The following is a 20,599-nucleotide window of genomic DNA, read 5'->3' as shown; positions in this document are numbered from 1 at the left end:
TTATACGTCTGAGGGATTTAATGCTTCTTATCATCTTCTCCCTCTCTTTCACCCCCTCTAGGTAGGGCCATCTGTAGGATAGGATAGGGTGGGGTGGGGGTGCAAAATGGGATTACTGTGTTAGGCCTCATGTTTCACTTTGATCCTCTCCAGCTCCCTGTCCTGCCTGTAGAAGGAGATTAGCACTTTTAAAATTTAGTTATTTACACAGAGGACCATATTCAGCTGCAGGAAGTCTGTGTAAGCCTAACCCTAACCTGCGCCCCTGAATATATCAAGATAAATCAAAGTTGCTTGGATAGCTTAGCTGGATAATGTTGAATATCGGCAATATCCAGCTAACAGGCCGATACAGTACAGTGCGCTCCGGCGGAATGCACTGTTAACCTGCGATTGGACGCGCGCTTTCGACGCGCTAGCTTTACCCCTTATTCAGTAAGGGGTAATAGCATGTCGAAAACGCACGTCCAACCCCCCCTGAATCTAATAGCGCCTGCAACAAGGTAAAATGCTTGCAATATCTTAATAAATCAAAAACATCAGCTCTAAAATTGATATCATGAGACAAGTAAAACATAATAAAACAAAATAAACATAGAATGTCATAATAAAAGTAAAAAACACCAAACATAATAAAACTGATAATATCAAATATGTTGATATTATCAGTTGATATGACCGTCATTCAGTACCATGAATGATGGTCTTTTAAATATATTAGGCTCTTATTATTCAAAGCTTTAAAAATCAGCATTACAATAAGGGCCAAATTAAAAATTACAAAAGCCATATACAAAGGACTCTGGGTGGAGGTATTTTCCTATGGAAATAAAAGAGCAATAGGGGAATTCCTAGCTTTTGGGTGTCTTCAGAATTTAGCGTCCTAAGCTAATGCCTGTGCTGCCTATCCCTAAGTTTGGCCCTGATTACAATAAAACATAAATGCCAGACAGTCTAAAGCTACCACACTTCTTTTCTCTATCTGCCTCATCCTTTGCTGGCTTCAGTCTGAAATCTGAACTGTGCAGGCTCAGTGGCCCTACACAAGACAAACTTCAGATTAAAGCCAGAAGAGAAGGAGGCATAGACAAGTTTAGAAGTGCTGGTCTTCTCCTAGTGGAGAGAGGGAAGGTTGATAAAATTGCAGCTGGGGGTGAGGGGGCGAATGTATGGGGGAAGAGATATAAAAGGTGATTTGCCCTGGGCCCATGCCCCTCCAGGGTCAACCCTACCACTAGAGTATATGTATTTAGGTCCTTAAATCCCATTTCATAGGGCTTTTAGTAGCCTTTTTCTGGATTACCTCTACTCTGACTATATCCTTTTAGAGGTATAGCTGCCAGACCTGGAAACAGTAATCTAATTGAGGTCTTACCAATTGCTTGTACAGAGACCTGGTCAGAAAGTCTTAGAAAGATGTTCCTAACCCTAAAAAGACAAGGTGTGGGGAGGATCCAGATGGTAGCTTGAAGGAAGCACTGCATGGCTGGGTGTTTTATTTCCTCTGAACTTTTTCACCTATGAGTATGCGTAAGGAGAAGCGCTGACCTTACCCTTCTGAGTCTGTCCCCATAGACCAGTTTGTCATGTGGGGAGAAGAAGCTCCTGGTTCAGTGTCATTGGCAGTCTCTTTGGAGAGGGAGAGGCATAGGCACCCCCAGATTTAATCACCAACTTGTTTCCAGAGTGATGTAGCCCTCTGCCAGACCCCCACAGCTTGTTGGGGAGCCGATGCATTGCTGAACATCACAGGATGACCACCGCAGGTCATTGATCTGCGGTGGTCAACGGGGGAGCCCCGTCCACCAGAGCCAGCCTCAGCCACAGGACTTGCAACTGCTGGAAGAGGATGGAGGGGCGGTGGCTGGGGTAAATGGAGGATCATTGTTTCTTTCCCTTGTGTTTTACAGTGTTGGGGAACATGGGTTTTGTAAGTTTTCATCTAGAGAGACCTACTCAGCTCACTCTTGAAACCATTTGGTTGATCAACTTGATTTTGGAGAAAAATCTCTCTGTGCAACTAGTCCCTTTATCTGGGGGTTTAAAGGTGGCAGAAAGGAAAATTTTAAAAACTGAGAAGGCAATTGGGGAGTGTAACTAGCACATTTGGTACTTGAAAATAAAGCTAAGAAGTAACAGGAGGTGGATGGTGTAATTGTTAAGGACAACATGTTTTTGAGGAATAAAATGGAGAACCTTGAAAACATGGTTAGATTCTCATAATCTATGGTTGATTAATTTTACTTGCTTGCCTCTGGTTTCTCCACTTGATATCTTTAAGAGGTACTTGCCAGGTACTTGTAGCCTGGATTGGCCACTGTTGGAAACAAGATGCTGGGCTTGATGGACCCTTGGTCTGACCCAGTAGGGAAATTTCTTATGTTCTTACATAACTGAGGTGCTTTGGGTATCATCTCAATCTCTCCCTCTTGTAGCCACACTTGTCAATTTTAAAAGCCCTGCACATGCCAAAGCCGGGAGATACGTGTGTGACACGACCTGGCGCATGCTGTACAGATTTTAAAATCAACGATGGTATGCGTGTATCTCCTGGTATGTGCATACACATTTATCTCATCAAAAGGGGAGGGGCATGGGCATGGTCTGGGCAGAGCATGAGCAGGACATGGGCAGGCTGGGTCTGTTCTGGGAGCTATCGACTGCACTCATGTGGCCATCATTCCACCCCATGACAGGGAGGAGATGTACTGCAATAGAAAGCTCTTCTACTCCATCAACATGCAAGTGGTCTGTGACACTCAAATGTGCATCCTTGACATGGTGGTCAGGTACCCGGGAGCCATGCACAATTCTTTAATACTTAGGCAATTGGGCCCATCTGAAAATTTTGAGGACGGCCTGTATGGTGATGGTTGGCTCATAGGTAAGAGAGATGCTTCTTGCTATATTCCATTTCTGGCTATGTGTTTGTGACAAATGGCACGAACATAGGGGGTGGCTGCGGGAGAGGAAAAGCATTGCTGCCATGACAAGTGGCTTATACAGTTATGTCCACAGGCCATTTCCCCAGGGCCTGGCTTTTTCTCACCATGCTGCAGAGGCCTACTAAACTTGTGATGGGCAAGCTTGGTGTGTGAGCAGGCACTATGCACTTTCAATGTGTTTATTTTCAAAACAACCCTGTTCCTATCCTCCCATTGGCAGCTATTTAAATCTCACTGGTTAATGACAAGCTTGAAGTGTCCACACTACTGGTACTGCACCATTACGTGTGGCCGGTTAGTGATACATCATCCAGATTGTCGGCCACAGTTTGTCTTGAGCCTCATATACCTCAACCAGAAGCTGTGTCCTGTGCATGTTGGTGGTCTGGCATATTCCCTGTGTCGGGCCTCACAAATTGGTTTCTATGGAGGACATAATGCAGAGCCAGCGGGGACATTCATAATCACACCATGAGGTACCATTTTTTTAGCTAACACAGGTGTAGCAGTTCTTATATATTGCTTCAAGGTTGGAAGCCTGCTATACACCAGTAGCCTTAGCTCGGTTACAAGAGTCTAGCACACAATTGTTGGAATACCCAGATGTGATTTAATACACCAGAAGAGCTGAGCTATTTTTGCCTATTGCTAGCCTGCACATATGCTGGCTCAGAACAATGTGACATGCACTTAGGTTAGCAAATCGGCCTTTAAGGCTCAGGGAAAGGTAAAGGCTACCTTATACAGTCTTATAGGATACTGTGGTTTGCAAGCCAGATCTGCAAGTGACAAAAGAATGACTGATGGCTTAAATTTGTCTTTGCCCCAGGAGATTCTGGGTACAGTTGAAGGACCTGGCTTCTCACCCCCATTGCCATTCCCAACATGCCAGCAGAGGCGAGGTACAGCAAGGCTTTATGTACTACCTGTTGTGTCATTGAACACACCTTCAGAGTTCTCAAAAGTCGATTGTTTGGACAAGACAGGTGGAGCTTTAATGTATGCCCCACCCAAAGTTGGAAATATAGTGCTGCTCTGCTGTGTCTTCCATAATCTCGCTCTATGACATGGACTACGAAAGGATATAGTTCCTGATCTCCCCCTTGATTCCCCATGTGTCCCCGCATGAGCCAAGGATACCATGCTGAGTGGCAGCCAACTTCGCCAAAGCCTGATAAAACACTATTTTGCCTGATAGGCCTTATCTACACATTCCTTTCCAGGGAAGGGAGGCTAGTAGACTGTTAGCTGCTGCTCTCCTCGATATCATCTTTCTTTCTCTCACTGCTTCTCTGTCTAGGACGGTCACTGTGTAACAGAAAACACATATGCCTACTCTGGATTCATCTTGACAATGGAGCCATACTGTTGCGCTCGGGGGTGGACCCTTGTCCTGGGGCAGAGGTGGAACACCTCCTGAAAGGGAACAGAGGTAACTGTCCCCAGGGGTCGGAGCACTGGAGAAGACAGAGGCTAGGAAGAGCTTCACCACTGGAAGCCCGAGATCCCCCCGGTAGAAGCCCGTAGGGCCCTGGGCCGCTTGGACTTAGGTGGGCCTCACAGGGTCTCCTGGGAAAGTAGAAGTCCAGTTGTGCCCACAGACAGAGGGGGAGCGCAGTTGGGTCAGAGACTGGAGGTTGGATGCCACAAGGAAGACCATTAAAGCATAGGTGATAACCGAGCCAGAATCTACGGATGTAGTCAGGCAGGCAAAGGTCAAAGTCCAGGAGTCAGTCCAAGGAATGGTCAATGAAGCAAAGGTCAGGTTCCGGAGGTCAGACGAGGTTACAGGTAGGCCGAGATCAGAAGGCAGGCGGTAGGCAGGCGAGTCGAGAAACAGGCCGAGGTCACAGACAGGCAGCAAGCAGAGAGATGGGTCAAGAAGCAAGCCGGAGTTAGTACCAAGAGTCAGTCCAAGAGGTACTACTTACTACAACGCAGGAACAGACAGGCACAGAGGCAGAAGGACGCTGGAACAGGACTGGAACAGGACTTTTGGCAAGTGTCCCCCCCTAAGACTTGCCAAAAGTCCCTGGTGGTCCAGCAGGGGTCCTGGAGCGATCTTCTGCACTCGGACCGTCGGCTGCCAGTATTCAAAATGGCGCTGATAGCCTTTGCCCTTACTATGTCACAGGTGCTACCGGTGCCATTGGTCGGCCCCTGCATGTAATGTGTTCCAAACCAGGTCAGGATTTACCTGTCTTGAAAATTGGAGCCAGTTGGCAAACCTTTTTGCTGATATCAGAGTGGTCTAGTAGCATGCCTTCCCTTACAGCTTTGGGTAAAGGACCTGTGCTACCTGGTGCCATTCCCACAATGCGCACAGGTCCTTCCTGTGCTGGGTGCTGTAAGGCCCTTGACCATTATGGCTCACTTGTGGTGCAGCTGTATGTATGTATGTATCCAGAAAATATGCAGAGTATTTTGCTTTGAGCAATAGCTAGTATCTCTTACAGACTTGGTGTGATCTGTTACCATCCTTAAAGCACATGGGCTGAGCTCTCCTGCACCAAATAACTTGCAGATAGTTCTGTTTGCAATGTCACTCCACATGTTTCCATGGTTTAATGGTTGCAAGCCCTTCCTCATCCACATGCCTGTCACGACGCTGTGCCTCATGTAGTGTAAGTCACGTTTACACCACATGACCTATTAGTAAAAATTTGTAACCTATCATTAAAATCATCCATTGTACCTGAAGACTGGAGGATAGCTAATGTAACCCCAATATTTAAAAAGGGCTCCAGGGGTGATCCGGGAAACTACAGACCGGTTAGCCTGACTTCAGTGCCAGGAAAAATAGTGGAAAGTGTTCTAAACATCAAAATCACAGAACATATAGAAAGACATGGTTTAATGGAACAAAGTCAGCATGGCTTTACCCAAGGCAAGTCTTGCCTCATAAATCTGCTTCACTTTTTTGACGGAGTTAATAAACATGTGGATAAAGGTGAACCGGTAGATGTAGTGTACTTGGATTTTCAGAAGACGTTTGATAAAGTTCCTCATGAGAGGCTTCTAGGAAAAGTAAAAAGTCATGGTATACGTGGCGATGTCCTTTCGTGGATTGCAAACTGGCTAAAAGACTGGAAACAGAGTAGGATTAAATGGACAATTTTCTCAGTGGAAGGGAGTGGGCAGTGGAGTGCCTCAGGGATCTGTATTGGGACCCTTACTTTTCAATATATTTATAAATGATCTGGAAAGAAATACGATGAGTGAGGTAATCAAATTTGCAGATGATACAAAATTGTTCAAAGCAGTTAAATCACAAGAAGATTGTGATAAATTGCAGGAAGACCTTGTGAGACTGGAAAATTGGGCATTGAAATGGTAGATAAAATTTAATGTGGATAAGTGCAAGGTGATGCACATAGGGAAAAATAACCCATGCTATAGTTACACAATGTTAGGTTCCATATTAGGTGCTACCACCCAAGAAGGAGATCTAGGCATCAAGGTGGATAACACATTGAAATCGTCAGTTCAGTGTGCTGCGGTAGTCAAAAAAGCAAACAGAATGTTGGGAATTATTAGGAAGGGAATGGTGAATAAAACAGAAAATGTCATAATGCCTCTGTATCGCTCCATGTTGAGACCCCACCTTGAATACTATGTACAATTCTGGTCACCGCATCTCAAAAAAGATATAATTGCGATGGAGAAGGTACAGAGAAGGGCTACCAAAATGATAAGGGGAATGGAACAGCTCCCCTATGAGGAAAGATTAAAGAAGTTAGGACTTTTCAGCTTGGAGAAGAGGCGGTTGAGGGGGGATATGACAGAGGTGTTTAAAATCATAGAGATCTAGAATGGGTAGATGTGAATCGGTTATTTAGTCTTTCAGATAATAGAAAGACTAGGGGGCACTCCATGAAGTTAGAATGTGGCACATTTAAAACTAATCGGAGAAAGTTCTTCTTCACTCAAAACACAATTAAACTCTGGAATTTGTTGCCAGAGATGGCGTCGGCCATCCAGTGCTCCTACCATGTGACAGGGTCCAGCCAATGGCACGAATACCCTGTCACATGGTAAGGGCAAAGGGCCATCGGCGCCATTTTGATTAGTGGCAGCCGACGGCCCGGGAGCGGGAGGACGGCCCGGAGCGGGAGATCGCTCCCGGGACCCCCACTGGACCACCAGGTAGCTGTAAAAAGTTTTTGGGGGGATCGAGAGGGTGGGGGAAGCTAAGGGGTTAGTTTTAAAGGGTCGGGGTGGGTTTTTTGTTTATCGGCTCGGGCGCAGCCGATGAACAAAACCGCGATCGGGCCCGATGGAAAACACCCCACATGTGAATCGGAACCGGAATCCGAACCGATTCCGGTTCCTATTCACATCTCTAGTACTTGGTGACTGTTTCAACAGAGTGTCAGCTGCTGTGTGACAACTAGGGAGGAGGAGTGAGGGAGTAGTGTCTTGTCGAGAATGTCCACAGGCAAAGAGCAGAGGGTCTAAAGGGCAGCAGCTGCTGCTTGGGACCAGGCAGACTTCCATAGACTGACTGCCATCCTTGAGTGGGCTCCTCTCAGGATCTGGATACTACCTGTAAGTTCATCCTTACCTTACACATATTATACAGATCCCCAAGCCATACCAGTACAGGGGTACCAGCCAGACAGTGGAAGGCTGCCTGATCCCAAGCAGCAGCAGCTGCCCTCTAAGCCTGTGCTGTTGGCCTGTGGACATTCTCGACATGACACTACTCCCTCACTCCTCCTCCCTAGTTGTCACACAGCAGCTGACACTCTGTTCAGCAAGTAGTCATCATATTTGTTTTACTGTGAAAGATACAAATGGTCGGGTAGAGATAGACTTTGAGTCATGACACAAGTGAGGGGGCTGAAGATCAAGTCTTGTGTGATGATGACTCTAACTTCCGCTTAATACCACACAAGCTTTACATGTACACAATGTACTGTGTTGGAAAGCTATATACTGTCCATCTAATATACAGGCCCATGTAAGCAGGAGTAAGCTAAGATATGCAGTGTGAAGAAGGCAACAAGAGGCAATACTGAAGGTCCCCAGTTATAAACTTCTTCTTTATCTCTTGCTGTCTTCCTTAGGAGCATACACTGAGCATTCAGTTGTATGGCCTAGCCCATATGGTCTTGCCTGCTAGATAAGTGGCTACTTGGCATGTACAAGGGCATTTTAACATGTAAGGTCATGTGGAGGGCAAACCTTGTACCTAGTGAACTCTTTACACAAAAACCACACATGAAAGGAGTCAACCAGGAAGTGTATTTTTCAAACCAATGACCACTTTATTAGGGAAGACATGTAGCCCACTGTTTGAAATCAAAACAAAGTCTTAGGTATTCATAATCTGCAAGGACAAGATAGCAAATAGCACAAAACATTTATTTATTTATTTATTATTTATTTATTGTTTTTGTTATACCGAGTTTCATGATAGGCATCACATCAACCCGGTTTACAAATAACAAGGAGTGTAAAGCATAACGTAACGTAAAAAACAATATTTTCAATAAGAACCTTGAACTTTAAATACAGTGAATCAGAAAAAGGGAGAGGGAAAGTTACAAAAAACAAGGAAAATAAACTTGGGATGGAAGGGGAGAAATTGAACAGCACAATATTTACATTTCAGCCTATTGATACATTAGAATAGCAAGTGAAAAAATAAGACTATGAAACGGTACATAGGTAATCAAATGAATAAATATGACAGTTGTGAATGGTAATAGTATGATAAATATTCAGCAGGAATTAGTGAGAGAGGGTTTGAGGTTGGTTGATTCGTGTTACATTCCATTATTGCATACGAGTTAGTGCTAGTGAGAGGAGGTTTTATTCAAGGCTTGGAAATGCTTTTTTGAAAAGCCAAGTTTTTAGTCTTTTCCTAAATGTTAAAGAGCATGGCTCTTGTCTCAAATCAGGTGGGGATCGAGTTCCAGAGAGCTGGACCTGCTGATGAGAAGGCTCTGAGACTCAAGGATTTATGTTGGTAGGTTTTGGCCTTTGGAATTTGGAGTGACTCTTTGTAGTGTTCCCTGATAGGCCTGGCGGAGGTGAATTTTTTAAGTGGTATTTGTAGGTCAGTTGCGTGTGTTGGTTGATAGTTTTGTATATGATGTTAATGGTTTTGTACATGATTCTATAGTGGATCGGAAGCCAATGGAGGTTTTTGAGAATAGGTGAAATGTGGTCAATTTTCCTGGAATTTGTAAGGACTCTGGCTGCAGAGTTCTGAACCATTTGTAAAGGTTTGGTGTAAGAAGCTGGGAGGCCTAATAGTAATGAGTTGCAATAATCTAGTTTGGAAAAGATTATTGCTTGCAAGATTGTTCTGAAGTCCTGAGTGTGAAACAGCGGTTTTATTCTTTTCAGGATATGTAATTTGTAGAAGCAATCTTTGGTGGTTTGGTTAATGAATGTTTTGAGGTTGTAAATTATATGAACAACACATTCTGTATAGACCTGTACATACATTGTTTGAAATGCCATCATTACATATTCAGGCTTAGCAACTTATCCTTTTGGCACAATCATGGTTATAACAAAGACCATAGAAAGCGGAAGTGGCACCCCCTAATAGCTACAATACAGCTCTAATGTTGGAACTGATAGCAGCCTTGCTATGTGATGGCTAGGAAAAGGCCCCAGACATTCCATGTTGAAAGAGTGCACTCAAGGGGACAGCCCAAGGGCCAAGGCAGCAGAGTTCAAGTGAAAGCAGCAGGACTAGAACCAAAGAGCGCAGCATGGAGGCAGGAGCCCAGGAGAAGAAACAGCAGCATGGAGGCAGTAGCAGCATGAGCTGAGATGAGATGAGACACCAGCAGCCAGTGCAGGAGATGAGACATGATGAGAAGAGGCAGCAGCTGGACCTTGACTGGAGGCTGCATCAAGAAGGATGGAATGCGGGCAGAGCATCTAGGAGGGCTATAGAGTTAGGTTGCTGGGCCACAAGGGCTGACCGTAGACCATCCCTTCTATGTGCTGGCATAGGAACTCTATACTGATGACTGGCCCAGCAGGCTTCTTCCATCTAGCCGGCACAGGAACTCTATAGTGAGGATGGGCCCAGCAAGCTTCTTCCATCTAGCAGGTACAGGAACTCTGTAGAGGGCCAGCCCAGGATTGTTGGTACAGCTCTTCTTATTTGGCATTCAGTGCCATAACCTTTGGTCCTTTACGGCCCCTTGCCACGTCATGGCTTTCCACTTCGGGGGGCATGTCATTTGGGGGCCTACACCTCGGATTGAGGTTGTGATGATTCTATAGGCTCCCTCTCAAGGCTCTGTTCTTCCATGAAATCAGAGAGGTTGAGGGACACATTGAGTGGGTTGCAGGGGTTGCAGCACTGCCAATAGCTTCTGAGCCTGTGGCTGCTGCTGCTCTTCCTCCTCGTTCACCTGGGTCTGGGCATCCATCAGGAAGGGCCTGTACAAATCGGCTGCTGTGCTGCTGGTCCCTGGGGCTTCCTGGTTGGGACCAGTAGATTCATGGGCGAGAGATGTGGAAACAAAACATAAGAACCAATGGCAGCAAGTATCCTTTTTTCATTTGGCATCAGAGATGTGCTTTGATTCTTAGCATTGTGAGCATCTTATGCCAAATGATGTTTACACTAGGGATGTGCAGCAGGGTCGGATTCGTCCCATTCGGTATTCATATTTGTGGGGAGCCAAACCCGTTATATCTGTTCTCGGGGGACCCCGATCCGTTCATTAGTTACGTATGTATTCGTTTCCCAAAACCCCCCCATCCCAAACCTTTAAATTTAATTAACTACAACACCCCACCCTCCTGAACCCCCCCAAGACTTACCAAAAGTCTCTGGTGGTCCAGCGGGGGTCCTGGCGTGATCTCCTGCACTCGGGCCGTCGGCTGCCGGTATTCAAAATGGCGCCGATAGCCTTTGCCCTTACTATGTCACAGGGACTACCGGTGCCATTGGTCAGCCCCTGTCACATGGTAGGAGCACAAGATGGTGCCGACCGTCCATTGCTCCTACCATGTGACAGGGGCCGACCAATGGCACCGGTAGCCCCTGTGACAGAGTAAGGGCAAAGGCTATCGGCGCCATTTTGAATACCAGCAGCCGACAGCCTGAGTGCAGGAGATTGCTCCAGGACCCCCGCTGGACCACAGGGACTTTTGGTAAGTCTTAGGGGGGTCAGGAGGGTGGGGGTTTATTCGTTAGTTACATTGTACTCGTGGGGGTTCACCATAAGTTTTGTGACCCCACGAATACAACGATTAGGGACATATACGTTGCAGATTGCCAATACGTCGAAAACGAATGCACACCCCTAGTGTACACTAGAGATGTGAATCGTGTCCTCGATCGTCTTAACGATCGATTTCGGCTGGGAGGGGGAGGGAATCGTATTGTTGCCGTTTGGGTGTGTAAAGTATCGTGAAAATCGTTAAAATCGTGAGTCGGCACACTAAAACCCCCTAAAACCCACCCCCGACCCTTTAAATTAAATCCCCCACCCTCCCGAACCCCCCCCAAATGCCTTAAATTACCTGGGGGTCCAGCGGCACACTAAAACACGGCAACTAAAACCCCCTAAAACCCACCCCGACCCTTTAAATTAAATCCCCCCCCAAATGCCTTAAATTACCTGGGGGTCCATAGCGGTGGTCCATAGCTTAAATTACCTCCGTAGCGACAGTCCGTAGCTAAATCAGGGGAAGGGGGAGAGCAGGAAAACCGGCACACTAAACCGTGTAGTCTTCAGCCGGCGCCATTTTGCAAAATGGCCGCTGCAAAATGGCGGCGGCCATAGACCAAAACGATTCGACGCAGGAGGTCGTTCTGGACCCCCGCTGGACTTTTGGCAAGTCTTGTGGGGGTCAGGAGGCCCCCCCAAGCTGGCCAAAAGTTCCTGGGGGTCCAGCGGGGGTCAAGGAGCGATTTCCTGCCGCGAATCGTTTTCCGTACGGAAAATGGCGCCGGCAGGAGATCGACTGCAGGAGGTCGTTCAGCGAGGGTTCCTGACCCCCGCTGAACGACCTCCTGCAGTCGATCTCCTGCCGGCGCCATTTTCCGTACGGAAAACGATTTGCGGCAGGAAATCGCTCCTTGACCCCCGCTGGACCCCCAGGAACTTTTGGCCAGCTTGGGGGGGCTCCTGACCCCCACAAGACTTGCCAAAAGTCCAGCGGGGGTCCGGAACGACCTCCTGCGTCGAATCGTTTTGGTCTATGGCCGCCGCCATTTTGAAAAATGGTGCCGGCTGAAGACTACATGGTTTAGTGTGCCGGTTTTCCTGCTCTCCCCCTTCCCCCGATTTAGCTACGGACCGCAGCTACGGAGGTAATTTAAGCTATGGACCGCCGCTACGGACCCCCAGGTAATTTAAGGCATTTGGGGGGGGGTTCGGGAGGAGGGGGGGATTTAATTTAAAGGGTCGGGGGTGGGTTTTAGGGGGTTTTAGTGTGCCGTGTTTTAGTGTGCCGCTGGACCCCCAGGTAAGTTAAGGCATTTGGGGGTGGGGGGTTCGGGAGGGTGGGGGATTTAATTTAAAGGGTCGGGGGTGGGTTTTAGGGTGTTTTAGTGTGCCGGTTTTCCTGTCCTCCCCCTTCCCTCGATTTACGATTTTTTGACGATAAATCGGGGGAATTGGTATTGTATCGTGGCCCTAACGATTTTTGACGATTTAAAATATATCGGACGATATTTTAAATCGTCAAAAAACGATTCACATCCCTAGTGTACACCCATTTACAGGTGAGGCAAACATACTGGCTGTGGCTCACATGATGTCCAGCCGCTGAGCCTTGCCCTCGAAGACATCTGGTCCCAGCATTTGCATGAGGTGCTCCTCCATGGGGGTGAGGACAATGGGAAAAGGGGCTCCTCCTCTGGTATGCAGTATATATTTATTTCTGGCTACCACCTTGGCTTTCAGCTGCACCTTGATGTCTCAGTACCTGTGGGCCACCTGCTCCCTGCTTAATTGGTTTCCACTGTGCGTGGAGATGCTCTGGCCTATGTTGCGCTAGATCTGGCCCTTGGATGCCTTTGAGGTCTTGGTTGCCCGGTTGCCAAACAGCATGGCATAATGCTGCAGGTCCTCTGCAATGACCATCTCATTACCCTGGACAATGAACTCGATAGCCCTGAGATGAGGCATCCTGCTGCCTGATTGCCAGAAGGGGGTGCCACTTTTGCTTCTGGAGAGGTGTCCTCCCTTTCCTCCCTTTCCCTCTCACTCCCCCTCCCCTCCCTTCCTCCCTCTCCTGCCCCTGCCCTGCCAACTCCCTTCCCCCGGCCCTCTCTGTCTATCCCTAGCCTAACGTCTTCCGCCCTCTGTCCTCACCTGCCTATCCCCTTTCCTCTTCCACCTCCTACTATCCCTTCCCTCCTGCCTATCTCTACTCCTATCCCTGTCCCTACTTCTACTCCTCCTTCCCCTAGCACTCCTGCCCTTGGCCTCCTGCATCCTCTCCTCCCTCCTCCCCCTCCTCGCCTCATGCCTTTCTTCTCCTCTCTCCCCACGCCTCTCATGCTCCATCCTCCTCACTCCTCCTCAACACAAACACCACTCCTCCACACTTCTCCACCAACACCACTCCTCCACTCACACCACTCCTCCATTCCTCCACTCCTCCTAATTCCTCCATACTCCTCGATCACCACAACTCCACTCCTTCTCACTCCTCCACAGGCCTCCAACATCACTGCTCTAACACCATTCCTCCACTCCTCCTCACTCCTCTACTCCTCCACCACCATTCCTCCACACCAAAAGGCAGATAGATAAACTGGACTAACAAACAAAAACTTTCACTCCAACAAAGAAGAAAAAGATCAAGGTAAAGGAAAACAGACAATGCATTCAGGTAACTGAATGAGAAAAAGCTCCTACTCCCACTAAACCACTAAATCACTCACCAACTCTCCTCTCTCTCTCTCTCTCCCATGCCTGACATACCCTCAGAGATGCAGCTGCAGGAAGCCGGGATATGTAAACTGAAAAAATAATGCACCACACTCTAATTTATGCTAGCCACGGAAAATGGCATGGCATGTGGTGATGCAATGCGCAACGCGCTGATGCAATGCGCCATGTGCTGACACAATGCGGCGTGCATTATTTACCTATGCGATGCAGCAGGCTGCAAATTATCCAAACCATGCCCTTTTCTTTATTGCAGGTGCTATTTTCACTAAATTTATAGCGATTTGATGAATCTAGATCTAAGTCTGGTCAGGCCAAAGAGCTGTCCTAAAGTTAGCTGGTTAAAGTTACCCACCTATCTTTAAGATAGCCGGTTATATTCAATAGTGCATCTACATTATTGTACATTATAAGTTAGCTGGATACGTTTATCCGGCTAATTTTGCTATCTGGACTGTGTCTAAATATGGCCCTCATTACTTTTCAGTACCATCACAATTTTTGAGGTGCTGTCACAGAATACCATCATTGCTCACAGTAAACTTTACTCACCCAAACCATTTTTAGAAGCATTGGTCAATAGCTTTGCATGCTTTAGGGAGGGGGGGGGGGGGGGGATGAGGGGATGCCATTCATTATATCTTTTTGACACTGGTAGATTCATGAAAAGTTCTTTAATTACCTGAAAGTCTTTCAGGCTTTTTATAGTCTAACACCAGTCTGTTGTGAACCTAAATAAGCTCCTAATTAGGCTTATTTTATAAAAAAAATGTTATGTAATAATTATAACACAAAATTTATCATTCCAAAATCCTTTGGATGTCTTTGTTTTTTGTTTGTTTTAGATGCTGGCATATTCATGATGGCTTGGGTTTTACTTTAATCTACTCGTACTCCCTCTGAGGTTAACTTTTCTCAAGGCACGCAAGTTCTTGCACACAAAGCTGACATTTTGTAATTCAGTTTGAGTCCACCTTGCCTGGCTCATTCCAGTGCCAGTTTTGGTCACTGTAGATTGGCGCCCCAAATCAAGAGGTCATCAATGTAAACTTTTACATCAGTGATTTCATAAAGGATGTGTTTTAGAAAGTACTGGGACTACTTCTGCTGCTGAACAGATGCCAAATATAAGTCTTAGAAGATGGGGCTGTTCAAATGCAGTGTTAAATGTACACTGCACTGCTGGATACTCTTTCTAGCTGGATTGGCTCAAACCTTGATGATGTATCTAGTTTTGAAAAACCCTTGGCTCCTATTATTGCATTAAAACTATTCCGTCTTGTTGGGATAGATTAGTTCTCCAGCATATTTCTCTATCTGCTCTATGATTTGCAGATTTATTAATCGAGCCAGTTCTTTTCTTTCAAGACTATCTTTCATTGCTACTGGCGAGTTTCTAGTGGCATATACTATCCATCTTTATCCTTATTTCTGAAACCTCCATCTATGCACTCTCTCTTGATCATTCCCTAAGTCTGATATGTTTTCAGTCCCAGTAGAGTTATCTTCCTTCTAAGCACCATTACAACATTTGCAGGATGATGGTTCCTTCCCTAGTTCTATATTAGATCTATACATATCTCTAAGACTGTGTATGCTTGCATGGAAAGAAAGTATTGGAGATGACAAGCTATTGCCGCATGCAAAAAAACCAAGCAACAATTCTCCATTTGATTTACATTTTCCCTTGCCAAATTTGCCTAGGGTTGGTCCATAATGGGTTAATAATCAGACTGCTTGCATAGGTGCAAATACCACAGGTACTTTTTTTGCCATGGGGTTTGCCCCAATAAACAAGTCAAATTTGCATGCTTTTTTTTTTTTTTTTTTTGTATTATTGTCATGGGTTATAAAGTAGCTGTGATATTTGCACCTGCTTATTTACAGGGAAAATGCATACTTTTCTTCCCCTGATTCAGGCTGGTGCTTCCATTAGGCAAATTAGGCGGCTGCCTAGAGCACTAAACTTTTGTGGGTAGCAAAAACCAGCCAGTGTGAGGCCCAGAGGGCGCTCTGCAATGATGGATCCAATACTGCCAAAGAAGGGAATGCTGTGCTGGAGCCACTACTGCAAGTAGGAGAGAGCACTGTGCTTGAGTTGCTAGCAGTCGGTAAGTTTGAGGATAGGGGTGAATGACTGATGTTTGCACAGGGTGCCAAATACTCTTGCACCGGCCCTGCCCTGACCTAAACCCACCTGCAGTAACTCCTTTTGACAGTGCAGGTAAAAAGTATGCTTGCTGTCGATACCTGTACCTACTTTTATCTGCATAGAGGGTAAGAAATTTAAAAAAAACATTTTACCTATGGAAATCAGATTGCAAGATTGCCTTCCCTGTTCTAAAATCACAAGCAACTGTTACTTAAGAAATAATTTTCTGAGCTGATGGAACAGCATTGACAGCACAGTTACAGAAAGAATAAAACTCTTCTTTAACCTCGTCTGTATGCAACGCTGTTGAATTAGGAATTTAATAAAATGTTGCTTGATAAGGGGCATTCTTAAAGATGAGATCCAGCCCGATAGATTCTTTGGTAGTGAAGTAAGCCTATCGGCAAATTTGTTCCTCATCACAAATACAACTCCTACATCTCTTCTTCACCAGGGTCTTTCCTAGAATAAAGGATGGTGTGAGTTTTCTCACACATCTGTCCCTATCCTTCCTCTCTACTTTTGCAAGAGTGCTATATCAGTACTGAAATGGTCTAACTCATTGGCAACAATCACTGCCCTTCTATCTAACAGATCTGAATTTTCATTGTCTAAAGGAGTACGAACATTCCCAGTTGCCACGGTCATTGTTTTGAGGCCATTTTTATCTATTGTTAAAAAGAAGGGCTGTTGGCTGTGGCTGACCAACTACGTTAAAAAGAGCAAGCTTTCTTTATCCCAACCCTTTCCAGGGGCAGTGCAATCCCTAAAAAGAGCAGCCTAGTGTTATGCCCCCCTTTGATGATCTCTCTGGGCTTCTGAAATCCTGGTCCAGTGGGGAAGGCAGGAGCTCTCCTGCAGTAGCCGCTGTCTGTCCTTGTTGCCTCCGTCCATTGACTCAGGGTTCATTTGCTAGTCAGCTGAGATACCATCCATTGTTGGATACCAGATCATCTGCCCAGGAGCTCATCCAATGTCCCGCTACTGATGTTTTCACTGTCATCCTGGCTGGGAGGTAACAGATAATAGACCTTGCCCAAGTGCCACCTGAATGCTGGCAGAAGGAAGAGATGCTCTACTACCCATTCTCAGCCTCCAAATAATGATCCATGTTGCTGTGTAACAAAAAAAAAAAAAAAGCCACATTTATAAAGCAGATGAAGCTATAACAGCTGGAGTTGAATAGCAGCATTATCGGCAGTTTCAATATAAAGATCTAATGTTACAGGAGCATGAAACAAGTGAAGCATATCGGAAAAGGTGGGGCGAGAGGGGGAGATATGAGGGAGGGGAGAGGAATGGAGGCATTTTCGTTGTAGTTGCCCCTATGCAATTATTTTGTGGATAGATAGAAGACTCACACTTTCTGTGCTGTAAATCTTACACCGATACTAGGATTCACTGGAAATTTATGGATAAAAAATTACACTAAAGAGCAAAACTGACAATATCTGTAATGAAATGCAAACTGTAAAAAAATTTAAATATTTAAGGGATAATATAGAAAGAAAAAATTGAGTTCTATATATTGTCATATTGGTCCTGCAGAAAACTGGAGTATTGTAGGCTTTGATACCTTGTAAGGAACCAACCAAAAAAAGGTTGAGGTACAAAAAACTTTCACAACTGTACAGGCTTTCTCAGGTTGACAAACCTCATGTATTACAACATTATTTTGTTGGTACTTAAAAAGATATCACAAGCTCCAAAGAGTCTAGTTATTATTTATATTTTGTAAGTTATTGCTGTGAAGTCAGGTGCAGCATAGTAATAACTTGGAAAATGAGCTGAAAATGTATGTTCTGTGGTCTGCTTGTGACATTTAAGTGCTACACCTGGGTCTCCCTGCTCTCAGTCACAATTGCACCAGCCTTGGCTTGAGGTGTCATGTGTCAGACAGTTTCTTGTTTCCCTTCAGCACACATAGGATAGCAGCAGAGAGAAAGAGAAAACTTCCTTGTGAGGCTTCAAGGCAAAGCTGGTGCAACTGTGATTGACAGCAAGTACTGTAGACCCCATGGAGCATTTACAGTAATTGTTTACCCATCAGCCTTTGAAGCATATCAGATGGTTTAAAAGTTATTATTGTTCAGTACCTAATTACACAGTAATAATTTTTAAACTGCCTTCCAAATACTACATTTATCGGTAAGAGAACTTCAGCATTATTTTTATTTATTTATTTTCTGTCTTTCTAGAACTTCAAAGCAGATTATATTCAGCTACTGTAAGTACATCCCTAGCCCCAGAGGGCTTACAATCTAAGGCACGGATTTACTAAGCTTTTTCTCCCATTCTGTGTTTACGGGAAAAATGCTTAGTACATGAGCTTCTTAATTTGTATCTGAGGAAGCAGAGGGTGAAGGGACTTGCCCAAGGTCACAAGGAGTGGCAGCAGAATTTGAAGCCTGGCTTTGCTGATTCATAGCCCACTGCGCTAACCGTTAGGCTACACCTCACTCAAAGAGCTTGAGCTGCCTCTTTCTTTTACAGCACTGTATGTATGTACAAAGATGTGGTACAGTTCCACTGATAGCTTTTCTATGAGCACTGTAACAAATTCTTTGTTTGAAGCTGTCAAAGACATAAGGATGATTGTTATGCATGTTCCTTGTTTATCTCTTAGCCCTCAGTCTTGTAGTACTATGCTGACTTAGAAATAATTTGCTGGATGTCTCCTTACAGTATATAGATATTTGTGATTGTCAGTGTGCTACGTTTCAAGTGGAGTATTTGAAATAAGAGATCGTGGTAACAGCGCATTGCCAGTGAAGCATAAGACGTCAACCCTGTGCTTTGTACACTTACTTTGCCATTAGCAGCACAGGCATTTTTCTGGTGCAGGAAAAGGGGATGTGACTCATCACTCAGCAGAAGCCTGTAGGGGTGGATGGAGTGGAGGACACTCACCTGGCGATGCAGCACCCGTAGGACCCAGGAGCTCTGATTTTCTCTCATCAGCTGCTCATTGTTTCTCTTGATTTTCTTCTGTACAATCTGTTTTCGCCTCCCAGACTTGTGCAGGAAATCATCTTCTCTGGCAGCTTACCAGTCCAAGGAATGATTACTCTACCAGGGAACTCTTCAAGCGCCAACAAGAGGAACAGATCATCTTGCCTTGCAATCTGTCTTATTTTAGCAGCCGTAACCCTGACAGGTGAGCCTTGTTGCCTGGGGGCAATTACTACAAAGATAATTGTCGTATGTGTACACTGGGTTCCAGAATCTTGAAGTGTAATATTGTACTTTTGGAAAACTGTTAATGTTCGTTTTGTGTAAAATGCACAAGGAAACCTATTGTTCTTAAAGCTACTGGGGCTTGCTGAATGCTATTTGCCTTTGTGCAGTGATGGGTAACGGCTCAGTTTGGGAGTGTAAGGTATATAAACTGAATTCTGCTTTCTCAATTCAAGAGCTATTTTGTGTTACTGTTTATTAGGTGAATTATGTACCTTTTGGAACTGTATGCCAAATATTTCACATTTACTTTAATCCACAGATATATTTGTGTAAGTCTTTTGAATGCTAATATTGAATTGCCTTTGTGCAGAATCCAATTATTTCGTAACCATTCCACATTGTAGATTCAAATTTATCTTTGCCTTAGACAGTTCTACTTTCATTTATTTTACTTTAAACTGAAAAAGTCAGCAATGTTGTTTATGACTAATAAAACTGACATTACAGATAAAAAAAATGTAATTTATTGTTGCGCTTGGAGGTGGACCCTTGTCCTGGAGCAGTGGAGAACGGCTCCCTGGTAGGGACCAGGAAGCACCTGCCCCCAGGGGCGGAGCACAGGAGGAGACAGAGGCTAGGATGAGCTTCACCACTGGAAGCCCGTGGTCCCCCCGGTTGGGATAACTTTCAAAGAGGACTTATGCACTTATTTATTTATTTATTTAGAACTTTTCTATACCGACTTTCCAATAACAGAATTACTGATCAATTCGGTTTACATTTTGAACAATAACAGTGACAAGCAAATGTCTTACAGAGAACAGGAAGAATAACTTGGAAATAAATATATGGGGTTAAACAAAGAAATACAATATACATAGCCTAATATAGGCAGAGGCAGATAACTTCTGTGTGGGGTTGTGTATAGCTTTTAAGACTGTCAGGAGGTTGGGAATTGCATTTTGTACTTTTGGGCTGCCAAGGAGTTAGAGTTGAAGAATTCTTTGGGGAATTCTTTGTGTTGTTCTATGGGGTATTCAATAGGGGTTCAAAGAATTTTAGAATTGAACTTGTCTAGTTCTTGTATAGTTCTCTTATAGGTTGTTGACAATAACTGCAAGTTCTTATATAGTTCTCTTATAGTTTGATTGAAAATGATTTAAAGGGGACCTTGGCAGAGATGCTTGTGCTGTCTGATGTTATGGAAAAGCTTGGTGGAAGAGCCAAGTTTTAAGTCTTTTTTTGAAAATAATGGGGCATTGCACTGATTTGAGTTCCGGCGGGAGCGTATTCCAGAGTTTAGGACCAGCTGTGGAGAATGCTCTTTTGCTTAACGCTGATTTCATTGGTGGTATCTGGAGATTGTTTCGGTAGGCATGTCTCACTGGTCTAGTAGAGGTGTGGAGTTGGAGAGGGATTTTGAGCATGAGTGGGGC

At 45.0% G+C, this 20,599-nt stretch overlaps 1 long non-coding RNA gene across 1 annotated transcript; it reads right to left on the bottom strand.

Annotated features, from left to right (window-relative positions):
- Positions 1-15,643: 15,643 nt before the first annotated feature.
- Positions 15,644-19,653, bottom strand: LOC115080191. The gene is made up of 2 exons (XR_003853534.1): positions 18,894-19,653; positions 15,644-17,098 (listed from the first exon to the last, which is right to left on the bottom strand). It is a non-coding gene; the product is annotated as an uncharacterized LOC115080191 (long non-coding RNA).
- Between the last annotated feature and the right edge of the window lie 946 nt (positions 19,654-20,599).

Source organism: Rhinatrema bivittatum, chromosome 1 (genome assembly GCF_901001135.1).
Source record: "Rhinatrema bivittatum chromosome 1, aRhiBiv1.1, whole genome shotgun sequence".
NCBI lineage: Eukaryota > Metazoa > Chordata > Amphibia > Gymnophiona > Rhinatrematidae > Rhinatrema > Rhinatrema bivittatum.
The sequence above is the reverse complement of the archived record's forward strand: the minus strand, read 5'-3'. Positions and strand labels throughout refer to the sequence as shown.